This window comes from Sciurus carolinensis, chromosome 1 (assembly GCF_902686445.1).
Source record: "Sciurus carolinensis chromosome 1, mSciCar1.2, whole genome shotgun sequence".
Classification (NCBI taxonomy): domain Eukaryota; kingdom Metazoa; phylum Chordata; class Mammalia; order Rodentia; family Sciuridae; genus Sciurus; species Sciurus carolinensis.
This window is the reverse complement of record NC_062213.1, coordinates 185,837,627-185,855,349: the sequence shown is the minus strand read 5'-3', so window position 1 is coordinate 185,855,349 and position 17,723 is coordinate 185,837,627. Positions and strand designations below refer to the sequence as shown.

At 39.3% G+C, this 17,723-nt stretch overlaps 1 pseudogene; it reads left to right on the top strand.

The window, feature by feature from the left end:
- Window positions 1–2,163: 2,163 nt before the first annotated feature.
- Window positions 2,164–3,096, top strand: LOC124976735 (transcription initiation factor TFIID subunit 9-like; annotated as a pseudogene).
- Window positions 3,097–17,723: the final 14,627 nt, after the last annotated feature.

Here is a 17,723-nt window from a genome sequence, read left to right as displayed (position 1 = left end):
GCTGGGGATGTAGTTCAGTGGTTAAGTACCCCTCAATTCCATCCCCGGTACACCGCCCCCACACACGCGCACACACACTTACCTCACAAAAGAATTGGGCAATAGAATAGACAAAACTAGAGAATGGAAAATAGATCAGTGATTGCACAGGGCTGGGAGAAATGGGGAGGGAGACTGCCGAAGGATAGTGTTTTCTTTTGGGGGTGAAAATGTTCTTAAGTTGATTTTAAATGTTGTACAAGTATGAATATGGTAGTCTGCCTTGATCCAGGAGGGTTATATCCCAAGGTTCCCAGTGGAAGTATTGAACCATGTGTTTACCTTGTTTTTTCCTATACCTACATACTTACGATAAGCTTCAATGTATAAATTAAGCCTAGTAGGATATTAACAATAACTAGAACAATCGTAACAATATATTGTAATAAAAAGTATGTAAATGTCTTTCTTTCTCCAAAATCTTATTGTCCTCATCTTTCTTGTGATGACATGAGATGATACAATGCCTCCTGATGAAACAAAGAGAGGTGAATGATACAGGTATGGTGACGTGGTGTTAGCTCTCACGTAAGGGTCTCTTGAACACAAGCACTGTGCTACCACAACACTAGAGCTGATGACCAAGACAGCTACTTAGTAACTAATGGCAGGTAAGTACTCTACAGCGTGCACATAACACAGAATAACGTCCTGGGCCAGACGGAGTGGGATGGCATGAGATTTCATCATGCTACTCACAACAGCATACAACTTAAAACATATTATTTCTGGAATTTCCCATTTAATATTTTCAGACTGCTGTTAATCCAGGGTAATGAAGCCACAGAAAGTAAAACTGGATAAATGCTATTGAATTAATTATATATATAGTTTATTTGTTTGTTTGCAGTGCTGGGGATCAAACTGGGGCCTTGCACATACTAGACCAGTGCTTTAATATCAAGTCACATTCCCAGCTAAACTGTACATTTTATTTTTTTTTTACTTGTTCTTTTTTGTTATATGTGACAGTAGAATATTTTGACATGTCATACCTACATGGAGTCTAACTTCCCATTCTTGTGGTTGTACATGATGTGGAGTTACACTGGTCGTGTATTCATATATGAACATAGGAAACTTATGTACCATTCATTTCACTCTTCCCCATTCCCATCCCCCCTCCCTTTCCACCACTCCCTCCTGTCCAATCCAGTGAACTTCCACCCCTCCCTCCCCATTGTGAATCAGCTTCTGCATATCAGAGAGAACATTCAGCCTTTGTGAACTGTACCTTTTAAGTGAGTGGATTGTATAGTTAGTGAATTATATCTCAATAAAGCTATTACCAAATAATAATAAAATGAAAACAAAATATAATCTGGGTAAAAATTCACACGTAGGAAGGAAATGGTGAGTCACGTGGTATGGATTCTGCTGGTGGGTGGTAGAAGGCAGTCTGCACCAGTGGTAAGAAAAGACCCTGGAGAACTCATAGGAAAAAGATAAAGATGGAAACAAAATCACCCAATAATTTGTGCAACTTTCTTATTGTGATACATCCTTTGACTATGTAATACTATGAGTTACAAGGCAATCACAAATGGACAATTAAGTAGAGGGCAGTCTCCTAGAGAAGCAATGGATTTGATATAAAGGGAGGTGCCCAGCTTTTAGTGTAGATGTTCAACTAGCAGTATAGGAGGAAAAAAAAAAAAAAAGCAAGATGAAACCAGGCACCATAGCATGTGCCTATAATGCCAAGGATTAGGGAGGAGGAGCAAGAACTTCGCAAGGTCGAGGCCAGACTCAGCAAATTAGCAAGGCCCTAAGTAATTTAGCAAGATCCTGCCTCAAAATAAAAGGTGCTGGGCATGTGGCTCTGTGGTTAAGCACCCTGGGTTCAATCCCCAGTACTCTCCCTGCCCACCACCCCCCAAAAAATACAAGGGAGTTAAGGCAGAGAGGTTAAAAAATATGCCCGAAGGGCACTTAGTAAGCAGCAAAACCAAGACTTGAGCCCCAGTGATCTGGCTACATTTTGCTATTAACTACTGCTCCACCTAATGTCCTTGAAGTAAAAATGTTAGCATAGTAAACTTTATACTCTTTTTTTTTTTTTTTTAAACTTTATACTCTTTGACTCCAAATATAATTATAAAATTACTTTCTCGGAACGGTCGCTGTGGAGAACTATGTTGTTACCGAATATTCTGCTCACCGGTACTCCAGGGGTTGGAAAAACTACACTAGGCAAAGAACTTGCATCAAGATCAGGAAATACATTAATGAAATACATTAATGTGGGTGATTTAGCTCGAGAAGTTTGATCACCGGATATCATGGAGTCTGGCAAGATGGCTTCTCCCAAGAGCATGCCGAAAGATGCACAGATGATGGCACAAATCCTGAAGGATATGGGGATTACAGAATATGAGCCAAGAGTTATAAATCAGATGTTGGAATTTGCCTTCCGATATGTGACCACAATTCTAGATGATGCTAAAATTTATTCCAGCCATGCTAAGAAAGCTACTGTTGATGCAGATGATGTGTGATTGGCAATCCAATGTTGAGCTGACCAGTCTTTTACCTCTCCTCTACCAAGAGATTTTTTATTAGATATTGCAAGGCAAAGAAATCAAACCCCTTTTTCATTGATCAAACCATATTCAGGTCCTAGATTGCCTCCTGATAGATATTGCTTAACAGCTCCAAACTACAGGCTCAAGTCTTTACAGAAAAAAGCATCTACTTCTGCAGGAAGATTAACAGTTCCATGGTTAAGTGTTGGTTCAGTTACTAGCAGACCAAGTACTCCCACACTAGGCACACCAACCCCACAAACCATGTCTGTTTCAACTAAAGTAGGGACTCCAATGTCTCTAACAGGGCAAAGGTTTACAGTACAGATGCCTGCTTCACAGTCCCCTGCTGTAAAAGCCTCAATTCCTGCAACATCAGCAGTTCAGAATGTTCTGATTAATCCATCATTAATTGGATCCAAAAACATTCTTATTACCACTAATATGGTATCATCACAAAATACTGCCAATGAATCATCAAATGCATTGAAAAGAAAAATGTGAAGAAGATGATGACTATGATAGTTTGTAATCTGGCTTTGATGCATGTAACCTGTATACTTGGTCTTTTTTTTTTTTTTTTTTTTTGGTGCTGGGGATCGAACCCAGGGCCCTGTGCTTACAAGGCAAGCACTCTACTGACTGAGCTATCTCCCCAGCCCCTGTACACTTGGTCTTGAATCCATTGTACTGAAATTAAAGAAGCATGCTGGATGTTTACAAGTTGTGTGTTAGAAAATTTAAGTAGTATTTAATGAGTAAATAGTTACTATTCTTCTCAATTGAAATGTTGAATTTTCTTTAATAGGACTAGTAATGGTTTTTCATCAGCCTTTATGTGTAAAAAATAAAGTTGTTCATTGATTTGAAAAAAAAATTACTTTCTCTTATCCTACAAAATAATATCCTTACCTTCTCTAGCAATGCTGGGGACACTCGATCTGAATTGTTATTATTCCCCTTTCAGAGTCAAAGAAACAATCTCAAATAGGTTAAGAAAGTTTCCCAGTCGTACTGTTAGTTAATGACATGGTTGGAATTTGAACCCATGACTATAATGTCTGTAACATTTATACTTGGAGGTAATTTGAAATATGGATAGCCAGGTGTGATGGTGCATTCTGGTAATCCCAGCAACTCAGGAGGTTGAGGCAAGAGGACTGCAATTTCAAAGCCAGCCTCAGCAACTTAGTGAGACCCTGTCTTAGGACAAAATATAAGGACTGGGGGTGTAGCTTTGGTTAAATGCCCCTGGGTTTAATCCCCAGGGCCCAGAAACAAACAAACATGTTTGCTTTGGAGAAAGTTTTAGAGGCTCTTTTCCAATTTCTGGGTTTCTTAAGTGAGGAAGCTAAATTCTCAGTCTCACAGTCTCACTGGGGCAAAGCTAATACTGTCGAGACCATTCGGGGCTTTTTTTTTTTTTTGTAACAGATATTAATCTCAGGAATTTAACCTCTGTGCCACATTCCCAGCCCTTTTTTGTACTTTATTTAGAGACAGGGTCTCAATGAGTTAGGTCTTGCTGAGTTGCTGAGGCTGGCTTTGAACTTGCCATCCTCCTGTCTCAGCCTCCCAAGCAGCTGGGATTACAAGTGTGCACTACTGTATCCAGTGTCATTCAGGGCTTTTATTGGGCAGAATCTGGAAGCCTTCTGAAGGCAAGAATTGGGAAGATAAGCCCATTCTTAGTTCAAAATGACTTTTCCCCACCTTGAGGAGGGTAGAACTGCTCTCCTGGTATATTCCATTTCGAAAGCCCAAGTGGGAAGAGAATTGGCAAGAGAGAACACACAGCCATGTAGGGGATAAATGATCATCATACCACTATTGTCACTTTCTATAAAAGTCATGCTATTGGGCTAGGGTTGTAGCTCAGTGATAGAGTGCTTACCTAGCATATTTTAGGCACTGAATTATATTCTCAGCATTGCATATAAATAAATAAATAAAATAAAAACCCACCAACAACTAAAAAGACATTTTTTTTTAAAGTCATGCAATCATTTTATATAGTACATGTGTATAACATGACAATGGCTGTCAGATTAGGGCAAGTGCACAAACCCAGAAGGTATGACTTGGCTCATTTAGGCTAAACTATCCAAAACTGTTATAGCAAAAATTCATTGTCTTTCTCAGCGAGTTGAGCTCTTCAAAATATAACTGCCAGGCTTGGTGGTACTCACTTATAGTCTCAGTCATTCAGAGGCTGAGTTGGGAGCTTTATTTTAGCTCAGGAGTTTGAGACCAGTTTGGGCTACATAGTGAGACCCCCTCATCTCAGTCAATCAGTCAGAAAACCATATGACTGGATCAGAGAAATGTAGACTTGTAAAGTTACAAAGAAATCACTGATACCCGCAATACATGTAGTTAAGGAGGTAGGACCAACTTTAGTATAGCAAGGTCAGAAACTGTGGCTTGTAACTTGAGATTCTCATGCTCTTGAGATTTACTCAAGAAGTTGCTCTGGCTGGGGATATAGCTCAGTTGGTGGAGTGTTTGCCTTGGAAACACTAAGGTCCTGGGTTCAATCCCCAGCACTGCAAAAAAAAAAAAAAAAAAAAAAAGTAAGTTGATCTTTAATCTCTGCCTAAAGAATTTTACATAGTCCTAAAATGTCCAAACCCATCAGCCATCAAGTAATTAATAGCCATCTGGGAGTTTTCTTTCTATTCAGAAGGACAAGACTAGCAAACAGTCAACAATTATAAAATTAAGTAAGCTGGCAAAATCTTTAAAGCTAACTAGACAGAAATAATCCAGAGAAACACTGATGGCTGAAATGTTTAGGAAGGCTTCCTGGTGGACTAGATTCATTTCACACGTGATTTGGTTGCTCCTTGCTGTGATGACCCATGGTATTTTTCTCCAAAATATTGGAGGCTTTCACCTTAAAAAAAAAAAAAAAAAAATGTAGATTTCTGGGATGTCTTGAAAAACTGCAGCACTTGGCTTGTGTTCAAACTATCATAAAGGGCTACAGCTGAAGCAGCTGCCCCCATAGACACTACATAAGCCCTCTGCTCAACACTCACAGCCAAGCCCATCACCTGCCAGCTTCCTCAGCAGTGGGTTTACTACTTCTACTTTATGAGGAATGAGAAAGGCAGCTCAGAAGACAATGAGGACAGAGAAGTGAAGATAAATAGCTGTTAGAGTTTTTTTCTCTTTTAATTTTTTAAGTTGTTGATGAACCTTTATTTTACTTATTTATTTATATGTGGTGCTAAGAATGGAACCCAGTGCCTCACACATGCTAGGCAAATGCTCTACCACTGAGCCACAACCCCAGCCCAGCTGCTGGAGTTTGGATCTGGAATGTACTCCAAAGGACATTAGGTGGTGGCGCTAATGGGAGGTGGTAGAAATTTTAGGGGGTAGGTGAAGCAGGCCAGAGACGCCCACCCAGAAGACCCTAACCATAATTAAGCAGAAATCCCTACCATATTTGTGGAATATAAGTTTCTCATCTCATCTCTTTTTTTTTTAAATATATTTTTAGGTGTTGATAGACCTTTATTTTATTTATTTATTTATTTATTTATTTATTTATTTTATATTTAAACAATCTTTTGGAAGATTTAATGGAAGAAAAGATTTCATATAGAACAGTAACAAAAATATATTAATAGGCTTGTCAATAAAAATGTGACCTATTAAAAATTAAAATTAAACTACCACTGAAGCCAAAAAATAGCCTTTCTACAAATAGAAGGACCACATTATTGTGTAACTTAATTTGTGAATTTAACAAAATCTCAGTGAAAACAACAGTTTTAAGTTATATCACCTGATACTAAATTTAGTGAAAAAATAAACATAGAAGTGGGACCCACACTAAAACACATTAAGGCATTTTTAAAAGCCTAAATAATTTTAGAGTATCTGGTCTATTAGCAAAACAGAATGCCCAGATGTAAATACACTCAGATACATATAGAAATTGAATGTATAAAGAGGACATCATCTCAAATCACTGGGAAAAAGAAGTAGTCAATGAATGTTATAGGGATAAGTAAAGTAATATCCCTGCCTTACCTCATATATCATGATAAATTCCATATGTACCAAAGATAACTTTTTAAATAAAACAACCATTAAATCATAATAAGAAAACTTGAAAATTTTTTCTTTACAAATCTGGAGTCAGCAAAAACTATCTAACCTTTCATGACTCAAAATCCCCAAGTCATAAATTATTTCACTGGTCCTTTTTGTTACATAAAAATCAATTTTTTATGGAAAGAAGCATCATAAACAAACTTAAAAAAAAAAAAGACAACTAAGGGAGATATTTACAGCTCATATCACAAAGAGGTATCCTTCCTAACATGTAAACTGACAAAATCATAATTCTTTCAAAACACAGAAAAAGGAAATAAAATTTGCTATTAATAAACAAGATAGTTAACTTCACTCATTAAAAAAGAAATGTAAATTAAAACTGCAGATGAAAGACCATTTTCTCTCTCTCCATTGGCAGAAACCCAAAGTTAGACAACATACTCAATTGATAGGACTCCGGAGGGGAAAGCGTTTTCTCATGCATTCTGACAGCAGTGTGTTAAAGTCACCCAGAATTATTGTGTTGTGGTCTATTTGACTCCTGGAATTGAGGATTTATTGACATACATGGATGCACCATTGTTTGGGGCATAAATATTTATAATCATTATTGTCTTCCTGATGTATGGTTCCCTTAAGCAGTATGAAATGTCCTTCTTTATCCCTTCTAACTAACTTTGGCTTAAAGTCCACATTATCTGATATAAGGATGGAAACCCCTGCTTTTTTACTGAGTCCGTGTGTGTAGGATTTTTATCCCATCCTTTTACCTTTAGTCTGTGGATGTCTTTTTCTATGAAATGAGTCTCTTGAAGGCAGCATATTGTTGGGTCTTTCTTTTTAATCCAATCTGCCAATCTATGTCTTTTGATCGATGAGTTTAGGTCATTAACATTCAGGGTTGTTATTGAGATATGATTTGTATTCCCAGTCATTTGAGCTTTTTTTTTTTTTGCGGTACTGGGGATCGAACTCAGGGCCTTGTGATTGTGAGGCAAGCACTCTACCAGCTGAGCTATCTTCCCAGCCCTTATTTTTGGTTTTTAACTTGACTTAGTTTCTCCTTTGATTGGCTTTTCCTTTAGGATAGTTCCTCCCTTTGCTGACCTACATTGTTGTTTTTCATTTCCTTCTCATGGAATATTTTGCTGAGATTGTTCTGTAACACAGGCTTTCTATTTGTAAATTAATTTTAACTTTTTGTTTATCATGGAAGGATTTTATTTCATCTTCAAATCTTCAGGTTAGTTTTGCTAAGTATAAGATTCTTGGTTGGCAACCATGTTCTTTCAGAGCTTGAAATGTGTTATTTCAGGCCCTTGTAGCTTTTAGGGTCTGGGCTGAGAAATCTACTGATGTCTGTATTGGTTTCCCCCTATATGTAACTTGATGCTTTAAGTCTTTAAAATCCTATCTTTATGTTGTATATTAGACATTTTCATTATAATGTGCCTTGGTGGTGTTCTGTAAACATCTTGTAGTTGATTTTCCATTTCATTCTTTAGGTCTGGGAAATTTTCTGATATTATTTTATTGAATAGGTTGTTCATTCCTTCAGTTTATATATCTGTGCCTTCCTCAATCCTGATAATTCTTAAATTTGGTCTTTTCATGATGTACCAGAGTTCTTGAAGTTCCATTCATGATTTCTTACCATCTTCTCTGTTTTGTCAACTTTATTTTCAAGATTAAATATTTTGTCTTCATTGTCTGAGGTTCTGTCTTCCAAGTGATCTAGTCTGTTGGTGATGCTTTCCATTGAGTTTTTTTATTTGGTTTATTGTTTCCTTCATTTCAAGGATTTCTGTTTGGTTTTTTTGAGACTCTCTATCTCTTTGTTGAAATGATCTTTTGCTTCCTGCAGTTGCTCTTTCAACTGCTTATTGGAGTGATCATTCATTGCCTGCATTTGCTCACTTATCTCATCCTTTGCTTTGCAAATCATTTTAATTAAATATGTTCTGAACTCCTTTTCTGACATTTCTTTTCTGTCATTGTATTCTATTAATATAGACTCTTGGTTTGTTTGGAACACTTTCTTCCCTTGTTTTTTCATGTTGTTCACATATCTTCCCCTCTAGCAGTGCAGATCTGGGGTATTGCAGTTTTCCCCTATAGGCTTATAGTGACCCTGCAAGTTTCCAAAACCTCTTTTTTTTTTTTTTTTTTTGTGGTGCTGGGGATCGAACCCAGGGCCTTGTGCTTGTGAGGTGAGCACTCTACCAACTGACCTATCTCCCCAGCCCCCCAAAACCTCTTCTTTAAGTGGAGATCAATTTTTAGCAGCACCCAGTATAAACAATATGCAGTCCTAAACCAAATAGCCCCTATGAAGACGTTAACAATATTGTCATAATAAACAGAAAGGATGAGTTTAATTGTTATCTACAGTATAATAAAGAGATTTGCAATGGGGTCTGCAGTTTCTAATGGAGGACAAAGAGGATGGGAGGGGTGTAGGATGTAACTGTTAATGGAATAAGAAAAGAGTATACAGAAGTAGAAGATCGTAGGATGTGAGAGTGGAATCTAAAGAAGTTGGTTGTTAGCATGAGAAAAGGGAGAAAGAGATTCTGAGGAAACAGGTAAACAAAAGGAAAATAGAGTGAGAAAAATAAAGAAATAAAAACTTTAAAATTTTCAAAAAGGAGAAAAAAAATCTACACCATAACAGTCATATAGTATTTAAACCTCTCCATCTTCAGTAGCCTGATGCATGAGAGGTACCTGACAATGAGCTTCCACTCTCCAGCAGGTGTCTCAGGATGGGATTTGCCCACCTAAAGATGGGAGCTTCCACTTCCAGGATAATCCAAGATGGCTGCACTGACTTTCAAATGTATTGGCAAATGGAGAACTGCAGCTGGGGCCACAGGATCCGAGTCTGTGTGGGGTGCAGCCGATTGGGCCGGGGATCCTGGAAGCAGGGCACAGTTGGTCTGGCCGGGGGGTCCTGGAGGTGGGGCTTGGTTGGTTAGGCCAGGGGTCCTCCATGTCCTGGCTCTTTTCCCAAAATGGCAGCAGCCACATGTAACCAAACCTGCAGATACTGTGATAGTGGGTTTCCAGGCAATAGTAGGCAGCTGGTGATCCACTGGTGGTCTGCAGGCTACCAGCGGACAACCAGGAGATGGACCTTGGGTGGTGGGTGATGGGTAGGCGAAAGGTAGGCAGACAAGAAGCAGGCAAACTGACAAATTTAGTGAGACCCTCTTCAATATGAAAATGGATGGGGCTGCAGCTCAGTGATAGAGTGCCCTTGGGTTCAATTTCCAGTACAGCGAAAGGAAAGAATGCCAGCTCCATATGAAAAGGTTGCCACACTCATTTTCTTTTCTTTTCTTTTCTTTTTTTTTTATTGTAAACAAACGGGATACATGTTGTTTCTCTGTACATGGAGTCAAGGCATACCATTTGTGTAATCATAAATTTACATAGGGTAATGCTGTTTGATTCGTTCTGTTATTTTTTTCCCTTCCCCCTGCCACACTCATTTTCTATTTCATACTTTCATTATATTTTAAAGCAAGTCAAATCCTAAAGTTTACATTAAAACACAATAAATTATAAATAAAAAAGAAATATAGTTTGTATTGCATAATTATATTTGCTTGTTTGTTTTGCAGTAGTAGGAATTGAATCCAGGGGACACTGCTACTGAGTTACATCCTTAACCTTTTATTTTCATTTAAAAAATTTTGGGGGGTGATTGAGCCAGGGGCACTTTATCACTGAGCTACATCCTCGGTCTTTTTTAGTTTTTATTTTGAGACAGGGTCTCACTAAATGGCTAAAATTTGCAGTTATCCTGCCTCAACCTCCCAAGTCACTGCGATTGTACTGGTGGTCTGTTTTATGCTTTGAATATATCCCTTGCTGCTCTAAAACTGTCATGTTTTTTTTTCTTCCTGATTTTCTCCTCCCTGATCCTCTCCTCCCTGGTCTTCTCCTTCCTAATTGCTCCTCCCTAATCTCAGGAGGCAGGATTTTTTTTTGAGGGTTGGAGGGTAACCAGGGGTTGAATTCAGGGGTACTTAACAACTGAGCCACATCTCCATTCCTTTTTAATTTTTTTTTTTTTTTTTTGAGACAGGGTCTCACCAAGTTGCTTAGGGTCTTGCTAAGTTGCTGAGGCTGACTTTGAACTTGCAATCCTCCTGCCTCAGCTTCCTGAGTCACTGGGATTATATGCATGTACCATTGCACATGGCTTGACTCACTTCTTTAAAAGCCCCCATTGTGGGCTGGGGATATAGCTCAGTTGGTAGAGTGCTTGCCTTCCATGCACAAGGCCCTGGGTTCTAATGACCAGCACCACACAAAACAAAAACAAAAACGCCCCCATTTCTCCTGATGGCCAAAATCACATCCTCTGGAACAGGAGTCTCCCGTTTCACTTTTCCTAGCAGAACAACAAAACTTTTTCCATCTTCTCAAAACCATGTCCTCATTGTTGAATTAGCACTGGGGACAAGGCCTGAGCTTTTGGTAACTAACTTGGCACCCCAGATGGGGCCTGACAGCAGCCCCACCCCAGCTTTCTTGGACAGGTCCAGCACTTCAAGCAATTCTACTTCCATGTTGAGGATACAAGGTGGCTAGCAAATTTGTTGAGAGCCAACTGCTGGAATTAGGAGACAGGTGAGGGCTGGGGAGATAGCTCAGCTGGTAGAGTGCTTGCCTCACAAGCACAATGCCCTGAATTCGATCCCCAGTACCGCAAAAAAAAAAAAAAAAAAAAAAAAAAAAAAAAAAAGGAGACAGGTGAGTTTGCTTCAGGTTGAGCCAGAGAAGCTATTCCTGTGAGTAGAGGGAGGAACTGAGGGACCATCCCAGCAGCTGCCAAAGCCCTTTTACTTTGGGGAACTCCCACAATTCCCCCTGAATGGTACAGATTGCTCTATCTTGGTCAACTTTGAGAAAAAGGAAACTGAATGCACCCTTGGCCATCTGTTAAGTCCCCAGGTGTGCATGCCAAGACCCTTGATTCCACACATCTGGTATGTACCTCTTTGTGGGGACATCTGTGGCACCACTGGTGCTGGAGTCATGGTAAAGCAGGACTCAAGATTTTTACTCTCTTCTGCTCTGTTCTAGGTTCTCATGTTTGTTGGCCTTGGGTTTGGGAATTCCCTCTGGTTGTTTTGTTTTTGAGACACACTTTAAGGCATGAGCAATGCTGTGTTGATTTTATAGGTAGTCTCTTGGGAACGATCTTGGTTGATCTGTTTTAAGGGTTCCTGTCTAATGGTCATGGTTTTGGAAATCCCCTCTGGTTACCTGTTTCTTTTTTGTACAGTCTTGCAGTTGGAGTTGGTCTATCCGAGGTAAAGTGGAAGGGCCACCTATAGGCCTAAGTCTAAGAAAAAGGTAATGTTCTACTGTAATTATCTGACCTTTGAATAGCTTTCTGAATTATAGTCTTGCAATTGGAATTGATCTGTCAGAAGTAAAGTAAGTAGAAGAAATTCTGTATATGCAGGTCTGTCTGATTTAAAGGTTTTCATAAGTTAGTTGGATGCAGTGGCTCATGCCTGTAATCCCAGTGACTTGGGAGGCTGAGGTAGGAGGATTGAAAGTTCAAATACAGTCTTAGTAATTTAGCAAGGCCCTGAGCAACTTAGTGAGACCCTGTCTCAAAATAAAATATAAAAAGGGCTGAGGATGTGACTCAGTGGTTAAATGCTCCGAGGTACAATCCTTGGTACCCTTCCCCCAAAAAAGGGTTTCCTTAAGTTGGCCATGGTTTGGGGGATCCTTTCTGGTTGTATTTTTTTTCCTGTTATTGGCCCTTTAAGATGTGGGCCATGCTACATTGATCTTATCTATAGTCTCTTGGGAAGAGATCTTGGCGGAATAGGCCACCTATACATATGAGCCTGTCTAAGAGGAAGATGTTTTACTGTAACTCAATCCGGCCTTTAAATGCTTTTTTCTGAATTATTATACAATCTTGCATTTGGAGTTGGTCTGTCAAGTAAAGTATATAGAAGATATTCTGTATATACAGGCATTTATGCAGCTTCATGATAAAGAGTCTAAAGAGTCCCTAACTAGATTGGGGATGCATAAAGGCACTACCTCTGGGGTGCAAGGACAGGACACCAGAAGAAAGGGTTTTTTAAAGATTTAAATCCTTTCAACCCAGTGCAGGACTGTTTCTCATTCTGCCCCAGCAGCTTCAGAGCATCTTGATGTGGATCAGGAACACAAGCCCTGGGCTGGAGGGGGAAGAAATCCCAGGAATGCTGCTTGGGCGGTAGAAAAATGGGCAAAGAGAACCTGGCCTCTGCCTGGCCTTCCAGCCTTTTTGCCCATGGAGAGTGGAGGGTGCTGGCTACAAAGGACATGGCAGTAAGTTCCAGCAGTTAGTTTATGACCTGAAGACAGGAATGGTCTCCCTTTTTAAGATCTGACAGGACATCCCATCTGGTCAGGGGACATCTGTCACTGGTGCAGAGCAATTCATGTTTTAATAGTATCCCATCAAACTAAATGCATGGGGAGGCTGGCAGGATATACAACTGTACCCAGAAAAGTAAACAAACCCAGAATTTAGATCCAATCTGTTGGTGGCCTCTGAAAAGCGATCTTCAAGGAAGCCTAAAGAAAGGATGGAAAGGGCCTCCTCCATTGAATATCAATATGTCTAAAGTAAGAAAAAGGCCTCTGGGTACAACTGACAGTGAGGAACTCATTTGAAGTTGATGGCACTGTGATAATGATAAGGGAGACAGGTCAGGCTTAAAAGTATCCTGTGCTCCAACCCCTTGAATGCAACCTGGGAGAAAAAAAGATTAAGGCACTTTTTTTGTGTACGTCAGATTGTCCAACCCTCTCCTGAGATAAAGGTAACCTGTTGTCAGTTATATATAAAACTTTTTGTTACTCTTTACATTGGGATGGGAAACTAAATGTATTTGGGGATGAAAATATGGAGAGCCTAATTTTTCAAAGGCTGACAGTGTGGAACATGAAAACATTCTGCCATTTTTCCCACAAAATGTGTTAGGAACTTTCTTAGTATTTGTTTGATTATATTTCAGACGTAATGTTGTATTACGTTAATTGATATTCAGATACTAAGGAAATAATATATGAGAACTCTGTAGAATAATATTTTAAAAGGGGGCAAAGATCAGATTCAGAAGTAAAACACTTTTTTAAGATTCATCAAGAGGCCAGCCTCACCTGAGTTGAGGCTCTGCCTCTCATCCTTCTCCATGTTAGGATAACTCTGAGGTTGGCTAGAATTAAGCTTATTTAAAGTTACATTCAAAAGACAGTTGTTTTTGCTTTAAAGATTAGTGTTCTCTTGCCAGGTATGGTGTCACATGCTTGTAATCCAAGTGGATCGGGTTGCTGAAGCAGAAGGATCACGAGTTCAAAGCTGGTCTCAGCAATGGCGAGGTGCTAAGAAACTCAGTGAGACCCTGTCTTTAAATAAAATACAAAATAGGGTTGAGGATGTGGCTCATTGGTTGAGTGCCCCTGAGTCCAATCCAGTACCCCCATCAAAAAAAAAAAAAAAAAAAAAAAAAAATCAGTGTGATCTCAAACAGGGGATAATAATACAAAACTCAAGTAAAGGTTTGGGTAAACTGTAAAAGATATTTAGGTTTGTAAGAGGTTTATAGAAAGTAAAACTTGTGAGTTGATAAATATATAGGTTTTTGTAGAGATTAAATAGATATCACGGATAAATTAGTGTTCACTTTATATTTTCCTTGGAAAGCTTTAAGCTTTATAACTGTTGCCTATTAATGTTTTGCAGAAACACTACTTCTAACAACCTGATCTAATTTAAGACAATAAGTCATCACACACAGGACAGATAGGATATAATGTTGACTTAAGGATTGATACTGACCCCAACTAGATGAAAGGGGTATCTTTAAAATTATAGATATTAAAGTTATAACCTGTTACTCCCACTTTAAGACTGGTGAAACTGGCCTGCTGGATGTTTAAAAGCAAAAATTTGGAAGACCAAAGTCAAGGAAGTAAAAGGGACAAGGGCCCTTGCTCTCTAAGGTTGGCCAGGACCCAGAGAATGACTGGATCCCTCTAAGACCTGTAACTCTGGTGAGTCACCCAACCTCCTGATCAAAGAGGAAGGTCATTGGCGAGGGAAATGTCCCTGATGCTTCAAAAGGAAGCCATGTATAGTCAGCTAGACCTTGACCCACCCTGACAGATGACACAACTGGTAGAGGAAGGCTAAAGGAGCCAAGAGGTTTCTCGCACATTTCCAAGAGCAATCTCTGAGCATTTCCAACTGACCCTAAGTATAGATAAGAACAAGGTCAATTTTAACCAACTTGGTCTTAAAAACACCTGGCAGGAAAGTATGACCAAAGCAGTCATACATGGACATTCAATTTTTAATGTAATTTAATATGTCCAACCAAAAATTAAGTAAAGCTGGAGGCTATAAAGGAAGGGTTCTTGTGTGGGAGTGTCCAATAATCACAAAGGACTCTAGAGTTAGTTCGTCCTAAGTCAATTTGAGCCTGATTTCACAGACCTACACATTTTCCTAGCCTCTCACATAGATAAACCTGATTTGTATGATTTTGAGTTAGTCTTCATGGTTTTCAGAAACTGGTTGAAATACTAATTGCTTTTGTGCTGATTGTTCACAAAAAAAGTAATGCTTTGCTGTGTTATTTTTGTCTTAGCATGATACCTACCCTATGCCTGTCCAATCACCCACCAACTGCCCTCGACCTCTGGACTGCTGTGATGCCGAATACACTTAACTGTCTATACCCCACCTAATAAGAGAACAAGAACTTGGGGTCACTTCCCCCAACTTTGCCCTTTCTCAGCAGGAAGCAGCTTGGAGATGTCAACACCCATTTTTCCATAGAAATGAAAATGTAGAAATTGACAGTAGGGAAATGTAACAATGGTCCACTTTATGCTTTGAATATATCCCTTGCTGCTTTAAAACTGACATGTTTTCTTCTCCTTCCTAATCTCAGGAAGGATTCCTTGAATCACCTCTTATAAGTTCCTTTTTCCCCCTAATGGACAGAATCACAGTCTCTGGGACAGAAGTCCTCTGTGCCCTTGTTAGCAAAGCAAAACTTCCTTTTTCTCAAAATCTTGTCCTCATTATTGTACTGGCATTGGGGACAAGGACTGAGCTTTTGGTAACAAAATTATAGGTATATGTGTCACCAGTCCTGGCAGGTTTTTTTTATTTTGGGCATTGCTGGGGGTGGGGTAAAACTCAGGGCCTCTGGAGCATGCTAGGCAAATGCTGTACCACTCAGTAGCATAGTCCTACATGATATTTGTTTAAACACACACACACAAATCAGGGAGATAAAGACACTGATATGAAAGGATCTGAAAACTGAGATATCTCTTGCAGCTCAAGGAGTTTAAGACATGCCATCTTGGGGCTGGGGATATAGCTTAGCTGGTAGAGTGCTTGCCTGTCAAGCACAGGGCCCTGGGGTTCAATCCTCAACATGGCAAAAAAAAAAAAATACATGCCATCTCAAAATATGCCCAACAGGTATGCTGTTTATCTGAAGCTAAAGTCACTGGAGGAATTGTAATTTTAGACAGGGCCATTTGCCCTGCCTTTTCCTTCACAGGACAAGCTTAAAGATTTCCCTGGAGAGGGATGTCCTTTACCAAGATCAGAAAACAACCTTGATCTCTCCCTCTGTCACACACACACTTCCATATGAAGTTCTTAATAACATACCTAGAATGTACCCCCCTGGTCCAGACCTCTAAGGTAAAAAACCTCCCAAATCCAAGGGTCCCCAAGCTACTTAATCTGCCTTTGACTTAAAAATTTGATTTTTCTTTAGATATATAGAACAGTGTATTTGTTTCATCTCTTCTTGAGATCTAAAAATGGAACTACATACTCAAAAAGGAGAAAGTTTATTGAGACTTTCAAAGACAATCCACTCTAAATTCATAACAGAAATGTTGATTTCCATTGAGGTAACAGCTGCACCCTGATACAAAAGGACACATGAAAGATTAAAAAACTGGGGGCTGAGAGGTGAAGCTTAGTGGGAAAGAATTTGGTATAGCCTGAGACCTTGTGTTCAATTCCCAAGAATACAAAAAAAAAAAAAAAAAAAAGAAAAAGAAAAAGAAAAAAAGAACTCGGGTATTCCTCAGTAGTACAGTATTTGCCAGACATGTCTAAGGCCCTGAGTTCCATCCCAGCATAAAAGAAAAAAAGTCAAGAAAGAATAATGCTATCTCAAAAGAAAAAGAGATAATACAATCTTATGGACAGGTGAGTTCACTGGAGCTACAACACCCATGTTACAGGAACTAGAGGCAACTATCTTTTGTCATGCAAATTGTCATTACAAAAAATATACTTCTGAATGCTGTTTAAAGCCCACCTACTTACTTCAGAATGCCTGAAGGAACTGTGGCGGGGATGGGCCAGGACATTAGAAAGGAAACTGTCCTCCCCGCCCCTCCCCAAAAAAAAGAAGGGGAAAAAAGATAGTTTGCTCTAGATACTAAATAGAAAAATATATCTCCCCAAATGCTGTTTCTTGATAAAGACACAGTATTTCCTGTGTTTCATTTTGATTTTTACTGGGCTTCATACATGCCGAACTGTTGTTCTTCCAACTGAGTTATTTTTTATCTTTTAGACAGGGTCTAAGTTGCCCAGAGTGGCCTTGAACTTGCTATTCTCCTGCCTCACCTTCCCAAATAGCTGGGATTATAGACATGTGCCACTGTGCCTACCCTTCCCCCCACTATGCAGAGAATTGAACCCAGGGGCACTTAACCACTGAGCCACATCTCCAGCATGTCTTAAATATTTTGAGACAGGGCCTTGCTAACTTTGAACTTGTGATCCTCCTGCTTCAGACTCCCAAGCAGCTAGGATTATAGACACATGCCACTGCCTCAGGCCTTACCTGTTTTTTTTTTTTTTTTTTTTTTTGGCAGGGGAAGGCCCAGGGATTGAACCCAGGGGTGCTCAACCACTGAGCCACATCCCAGCCCTTTTTGTATTTTATTTATTTAAATTTTTTTGTTGTTGATGGATCTTTATTTTATTTACTTATAGGAGGTACTGAGGAT